The sequence below is a fragment of the Mastomys coucha genome, unplaced genomic scaffold (assembly GCF_008632895.1).
Source record: "Mastomys coucha isolate ucsf_1 unplaced genomic scaffold, UCSF_Mcou_1 pScaffold14, whole genome shotgun sequence".
In the NCBI taxonomy this organism is placed as follows: Eukaryota; Metazoa; Chordata; class Mammalia; order Rodentia; family Muridae; genus Mastomys; species Mastomys coucha.
Window position 1 is genome coordinate 64,486,724 of NW_022196896.1, and position 7,431 is coordinate 64,494,154.

The 7,431-nt window shown below is 46.8% G+C and overlaps 1 protein-coding gene across 5 annotated transcripts in view; it reads right to left on the reverse strand.

Moving 5' to 3' along the window:
• Positions 1 to 1,023, reverse strand: part of Fam178b (family with sequence similarity 178 member B) — a 117,943-nt gene extending 116,920 nt beyond the window's left edge. For 2 of the 5 annotated variants that reach the window (XM_031367198.1, XM_031367197.1), the window contains exon 1: positions 769 to 1,019. The gene's annotated coding sequence lies outside the window, so the exon portion shown is untranslated. Of the gene's footprint in view, positions 1 to 742 lie in introns of all 5 variants that reach the window. The other 3 variants (XM_031367194.1, XM_031367196.1, XM_031367199.1) reach the window with 3 other exon arrangements.
• Positions 1,024 to 7,431: the final 6,408 nt, after the last annotated feature.

The window sequence follows — 7,431 nt, forward strand, 5'->3', positions numbered from 1 at the left end:
CCCCCCCCCCGTTTTATCTTTCTTATTTTCCTGGCTTTATGGAAACGAAAATAAGAACAGATACTTGGAAAATAAGAATATTTTATTTTCTATACTAAATATAGAAATTCCAAAGTGCTTCCTGCATCAATGTCCAAATAGTCAAGATGAACCCAGAAAACTACAGCTGCCTTGAGTTCCCGAATACCGCTGCAGCAACGTGCCCTCCTCCCAGCATCATGTTTTATGTCTTCTTTCAAACAAATATTTACTGGCTAAGAATGCTAGCGAGGGCAGTGGCAGGGAGGGCCCAGCTCACAAGCTGAAAGACTTGATGATAGGAGTGTCATCCTCAAAGAAAAGTTAAGCAGACCCCAGCGTTGTAAACTCTTACATCGATCAAACCAAGCAGGGCCTGGGAACAGCCAATGTTTCCAGAAAGACAACAACTCATTTTTTATGCCCTGGGAAACATTAAGAAACAAAACAAGACAGGCCACACCATCGCAAACAGAAACCATCACGCTAGGCCTTGGAGTACAGCACATTCGGCAGTACAGGGTTGGAGTATCTCGTTAATGTGGGCTGACCTGGCCACACGGGGGGCTTGGGTGGGGCTTGACCAGTAAGTGAGGGCTAACCCTGAGCCAAACCCGGGGAAACTTAAGGATTCGGGCAACTGCGCCAGCCTGGACTCCCATGGCCAGATTAGTGATAGACATGAGCCCTGGGTGAGTGAAATCGTGTTCCCGGAGGAACTCACCCGTAAAATGAAGCTTTTGGTCCTACCCGGCAAGCTGTGATGGAGGCCTACTCCCGGGAACCCTGAACTCAAGAACCTGAAGAACAGGAACAGGAAGCCGTGGCCCGCGAAGGAAGCTCCGAGGCAGCCTCAGAAGATGGAGCACAAGAAGCTGGAGCAGGATACCACGGTGGTGGAGGGTCAGGTCAGCAGGGACAGTCGAGAGGACGGACCTTCTGTGGCGGCCACCGCGCCTGCCACGCCACGCGCACCCACAGTTAGGCCAGGCCGCGGCCTCTCACGTGTCCCCACCCCCTTCCCGGGCAAACCTCCACGTGCGCGCCGGTCACGTGGCGCCTCTCAGCTTCTGAAGTTCAGTCAGACTTCGATTTTACAGGTGCAGGCGCGGAGGGCCTGCTTGTGGCCCAAGAGAGAAGGGAAGGCGCGGAGATTTGAACTGTTTGGAACGCACCGTGAACATCCAGTGGCCTAGCGGGGTAGTTAGTGGTGGAGTTCACCTTTAATCCCAGCACTTGGGAGGCAGAGGCAGGAGGATTTCTGAGTTCAAGGCCAGCCTGCTCTAAAGAGTGAGTTCCAGGACAGCCAGGGCTATACAGAGAAACCCTGTCTTGAAAAACCAAAAATAAAAAAATTTTTAAAAAAAATTAAAAAAATAAAAAAAATTCGGACTAGCGAGATGGCTCAGCAGGTAAGAGCACTGAGTGCTCTTCTGGAGGTCCTGAGTTCAAATCCCAGCAACCACATGGTGGCTCACAACCACTCATAATGAGATCTGACACCCTTTTCTGGTGCGTCTGAAGACAGCCACAGTGAATTATGCTGGAGGAGTGGGGCTGGAGTGAGTGGGGCCAGCAGAGGTCCTGAGTTCAATTCCCAGTAGTCACACACATGATGCCTCACGGCCATCTGTACAACTACAGTGTACTCATACACATAAAATAAATAAAATAAATCTTGTCTAATGATGTGGCGCTGCAGTTGTGTGTAGCTCGACTCCTTTCACTGTTTAATATTGGCCACGTTCTGCTTTGAGAACTGATCTGTTCTGGGTGTACATCTGTGTGGGCATGCAAGCATGAAGGAGAGACGGCTTAAGGGATGTCAGCCCTTAGGATTGACAGTTAGCAAATACTGGTTGAGTCCTGTCCCAGCATCTAACATGGAGAGAGGACATTTATGTGCGTTATTTCGATTTAGCCTCAGCCAGGCTTGTCTTCAGTGAAAATCTGGGCCCTACACTCTTGAGGAACCAGTACTTAATTAGGCATTACTTGTAGCTAATTAATGATCTGTCAGCCCTGTTCTCAAGGCAGGAGGGCAGCAGAGCTGCGTTTTGCCAGCCTGTCTCTGGGATTTTAGCAAATTCTGTGTCCCCAGGGAGCCCTTCTTTGGTGACCAAGATGATAATGGGCAGGATCACAGCTGCACTGGTGTGATGGGGAAGTCTTCATCTTTTCTTTTAATGGTCCGGTAAATTCATCCGACTTCTGATTGCAACAAGCGTTTTTACTTCTAATTTCATTAACTGTTTTTGAGACAAGTAGTCACTGTGTACCACAGGCTGACCTCAAACTCCAATTAAAATATCCGATTGTCCTGCCTTGGCCTCATGAGGGCTGGGTTTACTTAAGGAACCAGCTCTGTGCTCTCTGAACTCCTTCCTGACTGTCCTTTGGAAGGCCCGGGCCATCTTAAAGGTTTAGGTGGGTTCCTATTAATGAGCACCATTTGAAAGTTTAATAGAAAGGCACAGAGCCAAGCCCAACAAAATGAGAACACAAAGGATAACTCAGTGGACAAAGTGTTTCTAGAAACAGGACCGCGTTTGCTGTCTGCAGCCCGCTAGAAGGCGCTGGTAACCTCACCAGTTTCCAGATAAGAAACAGGCTCTAGGGCCACCTGCTGGGCCAAGAGCTACCCTAGGTTTCTGAGAGCCCAGCTTGACCCCGGGGCTGTAGTTTCTACTGGCCTCTCTTTCCCCACATCTCTCAGGGGATTCCTTTTCATTTAGGGACTCCCCGTGTTCCAGTCTTGTGTCTGTAGGACATTCGAATTCATCCAGGGGATCCTGGAAAGAGTGGAAACAGTGGTTTGGTGCTTCAAACCATGTAGGCCTGCCTGCCCTCTCCAGCTGACTGACTCCTCTTAGGATCGGCTTCCTTTGATCTTATTCTGGGGAACCACATGGATGTGTGCCCACACCTGCCTGGTGAGACTACTGAATCAAAATCAATCCCTTTCTTTCTCTCCTCTCCTCTTCCTCCTCTTCCACTTTCTTCTCTTCTTCCTCCCCATCCCTCTCTCTGCCCAGGCTGATCTGGAGCTCACTACATAGCCTTGAACTCACTGTAAATCTCCTTCCCCAGCCTCCTATATGCTGGGTTATGGAGGTTAGCTATCACCCGAGACTGTGAATTATTCTTTTAACACAGTAAAACGTAGCTTTATGGCTTAAAATTTAGGTTGAAGCAGGGACTGTCTAAACAGAGCAAGGCTGAGCACTCCCCATTTGCCCTCCCAGAACCTTCCTGATCTGTTTCTCCATGCTTGGGGGATGGGGAGGGGAGGGGTGCTTCCCTCCACACCTGGACATCAAAGGATTTCCTGAGGTCTAGGCTGTCCCTCTGGTTGCCAGTGGAACTCAATGGTAGAAACAGGGTGTGTGTGTGTGGGGGGGTGAGGGTTGAGGGTAGGGGGAGACTTTTGTCTCACATCTGAATCCCTCTCACTGCCCTGCCACAACCCTTACCAGTAACAATCCCAGGTGCCCAGTGGGTCTCACAGAAAATTCAGTGAGGCACCTGAACATGGGGTAGGGGCTGACTCAGCTGCCCAGCTGTCACGCTAGACTCCATTCCGTAAAATAAAAGATGCTCTCAATAAGTATCTTAGTCTAACCCCCTGAGCCCTGTGGAAGCCAGGCTCCATGCTGGCAGCAATTTCACATGACCCATTTTGGATTCGTGGTGTCTGCATAAAAACATTCCACTCTGATTTGAAAGCGTTTGGGCTCCAAGCGGCTGACCAGAGGTTCAGCCTTGCGTCTCATCCTCCTCGTGCCACCAGAGGGTTCTTAGCGTTAGGCCTAGCAGGCCCGAGGAGCATTTACCTCTTCACCCCTGCTATAATTAAAAACTTGCCCAGCATGCATCTTCCAATGGTGACCAGGACCTCTGGGGCCACTAGAGGTCAGAGTTATATCATAGGCAGCAGATCTGAACCCGAAGAGCCTTTTGTTGTTGTTAGATTTATTTTATGTATGTAAATACACTGTTGCTGTCTTCAGACTCACCAGAAGAGGGCATCAGATCTCTTACATTACAGATGGTTGTGAGCCACCATGTGGTTTCTAGGAATTGAACTCAGGACCTCTGGAAGAGTACTCAGTGCTCTTAACTACTGAGCCATCTCTCCAGCCCACTGAAGAGCCTTTTGACCCCACCATTTCAGCTTTGGACACAGATCCACAGACAGACAGACAGACAGATAGACAGACAGACAGACAGACAGACAGACACACACACACACACACACACACACACACACACCATTCTGATAGATTTTAAGGCAGAAATATTTGACTTAAGAGCCAGCCTTGGCTTTGGTCCCAAAGACTCAGTATAATTGCCTTAATATTCAATAAGAATCAGAAAAGCAAAGTTTCCCTAAATAAGAATATCATAATTTCTGAACAGGTAACTGTCTTAGGGTTCTCTAGAGTCACAGAACTTATAGAATGTCTCTCTATATTGAAGGAACTTATTATGATGACTTATGGTCTGTAGTCCAACTAACCCAACAATGGTCAGCTGGGAATGGGAAGTCCAAGAATCTAGTAATTGCTCAGTCCTACAAGGCTAGTTGTTTCAGCTGGTCTTCTGTAGAAGTAGGTTCCAACAGATGTGCTGGCAAGTGAATGCCAAGCAGGCGAAGAAGAGAGACACTTCCTTCTTCCAATGTCCTTATGTAGGCCTCTAGCAGAAGGTTTGGCGCAGTTTAAAGGTGTGTGCCACCATACCTGAATCTGGGCCTTGCTTTGTCCCAGGCTGGCCTTGAACTCAGAGACCTCTTTGCCTCAGTCTCCTGGGATTAAAGACCTGTACTACCTTGCCAGGGCCTAAGCTTTTCATAGCCACTGTGCCTCAAGATCTCCATGCCAAGATCCAGTTAGAAACTTGTGTCTTCTAGTCTCAAGATCTGGATCACAGATGAGCCCTCCAATTCTGGATTATAGTTCATTCCAGATATAGTCAAGTTGACAACCAGGGATACCCAATACAGTAACACAGTCACAGAGTTAAGCACAAACTCAAAACAGTCAAAATAGGAAGTGAGAAATGTTCTTCTCATCCCTACCTCCCCTTTATGGCCTAGCTCCCTTAAAGTCGACCCTTCAATTTTGTGTTCACAAAGGTAGCAGTTTCCTATTTTCATGTCTAGAATTCCTACTACCTCTTTTACGTTTCATTCATTCATTCATTCTTTCTTTCTTTCAGTGTATAGTCTGTGGGCATGTGCATAGACCTCAGAAGACACCTTGTGGGAGTTATTTCTCTCCTTCCCTGGGGGTTCCAAGTATCAAACTCCTTCTGCTCTTGGCCATTTTTCTGGCTCCAGAATTCCTTTTTGTAAAAGGATGAAACTATGAGCACATGGACTAGAACACCTTTAGGCTAACATTTACTGCTGGCGTACATACTCTGTGTTTTAGGCACTTGCTCTGTCATCTGCAGAAAAATGTGGAGACGTGGAAGACACTGTGTCAAGTGAGAGAAGAGAGTCACAGAGCGACCAGCACCACGGGTTTCCTCTTACATGTGGGAGCTGAACAAGGTCATCCTGACTGTAGAATAGGTTTGAATATGCTTGGCCCAGAAAGCGGTACTATTTGGAGGTGTGGCCTTGTTGGAGTAGGTGTGTCATTGTGGGTGTGGGCTTTAAGACTCTCATCCTATCTGTCTTGAAGCCAGTTTTCTGCTTGCCTTTGGAACAAGATGTAGAATTCTCAGCTCCTCTTATACTATGCCTGCCTACATACTTCCATGCTCCCACCTTAATGATAATGGACTGAACCTCTGAACCTGTAAGCTAGTCCCAATTAAATATTGTCCTTATAAGAGTTGCCTTGGTCATGGTGTCTGTTCACAGCAGTAAAATCCTAACTAAGACAGATAGTAATTTCTAGAAGCTTGGAAGGCTGAGGAGGGGACATAAAGAAAAGCTAGATTTGATTAGTGCCTGCCATATACATGAATGGGAATATCATATAGCAGAAAACTCCATTCAAGGCCTCACTGTGTAGCCCTAACTCACTGGGAACTCACTACATAAACCAAGATGACCTCGAATTCACCAAGATATGTTAGCATTTTCCTCCTGGGTCTTGGGATTAAAGGATGATGCCACCACTCTTTAATACATCTTAATAAAAAATAAAATAATGCCAGGCAATGGTAGCACATGCCTTTAATCCCAGCACTTGGGAGGCAGAGGCAGGAGGATTTCTGAGTCGAGTCGAGGCTAGCCTGGTCTACAGAGTGAGTTCCAGGATGGCCAGGGCTACACAGAGAAACCCTGTCTGGAAAAAAAAAAAGAAAGAAAAGAAAAGAGAGAAAGAAAAGAAAAAGAAGAACTAAAGCACAGGGTCAGTGTAAGATAGTTTGCCAGAGTGGCAGCTCACAGAAACTGCAAAAGACCAAGACAATCTGAAAAGACGTGCTGCCCTAGGCCTCGGAGTTCAGGTAGCTGAAGGTCTGCAGCAGCTCTGCACTGTTCTTTCAGCTGGAGGCCAACTGGGAAGACCAACTGGTAGGGAGCTGGGATTGCTACACATTTCTGAGCAAACAATTCAGCAGAAAGTGTCAAAATGTTTCCCACCCACACTCCTGAGATCCCAGCTACAGGATGCATTGCCACAGTCGAGGAGACAAAACACTGGAAATCTGGCCTGATGAGGTGACACATTCCCGCATTTCCAGCACTCAGAGGTGGAAGGTAGGAGGCTTAAGAGTTCAAAGCCAGCCTGAGGTACCGAGTGAGATTGTCTAAAATGGTGGTTCTCAACCTTCCTGTGACCCTTTATTGAATACATTTCCTCATGTTCTGGTGACCCCCCCAACCATAAAATTATTTCGTTGCTACTTCATAACTGTGATTTTGCTGTTGTGATGAATCACAATGTAAATATCTGATACTCAAAGTTCAAAGGGGTCCTGACCCACAGGTTGAGAACCACTGCTAAACCAGAAAGGGCTAGGATGCAGTTCAGTAGTAGAACGGCGGCCTAGCATGAGCACGTTGTACTGCAATGGCTCAACCACATGGTCTCTACTGTGCTTCTGACTGAGCTCACGATGAGTCTTTTAAAAAAATAAAAAACTCAAAAACAAAATCTTAAATACCTCAGTATCCACTAGGGGATAGTTGGAGCCGTTCCAACACATCTATAAAGAATATTATGCAGCAATTATATATTATGTTCTGTTAAATTAGAAAAGCAACTTCTTGGTCATTTATATTTTTATCTCACAAGCAAATACATCTCATGTATACGCATTTCTTTGTACTCAAGATACTTCTGTTGCCACCCTGGAGAATTCCAGGAGGTAGAGTTTCCAATCCCCACAATCCACAAAGGAAACCCTCAACCCCTCCCTTGCTTCAAATCATTTCCAGACTCAAAATGTTAA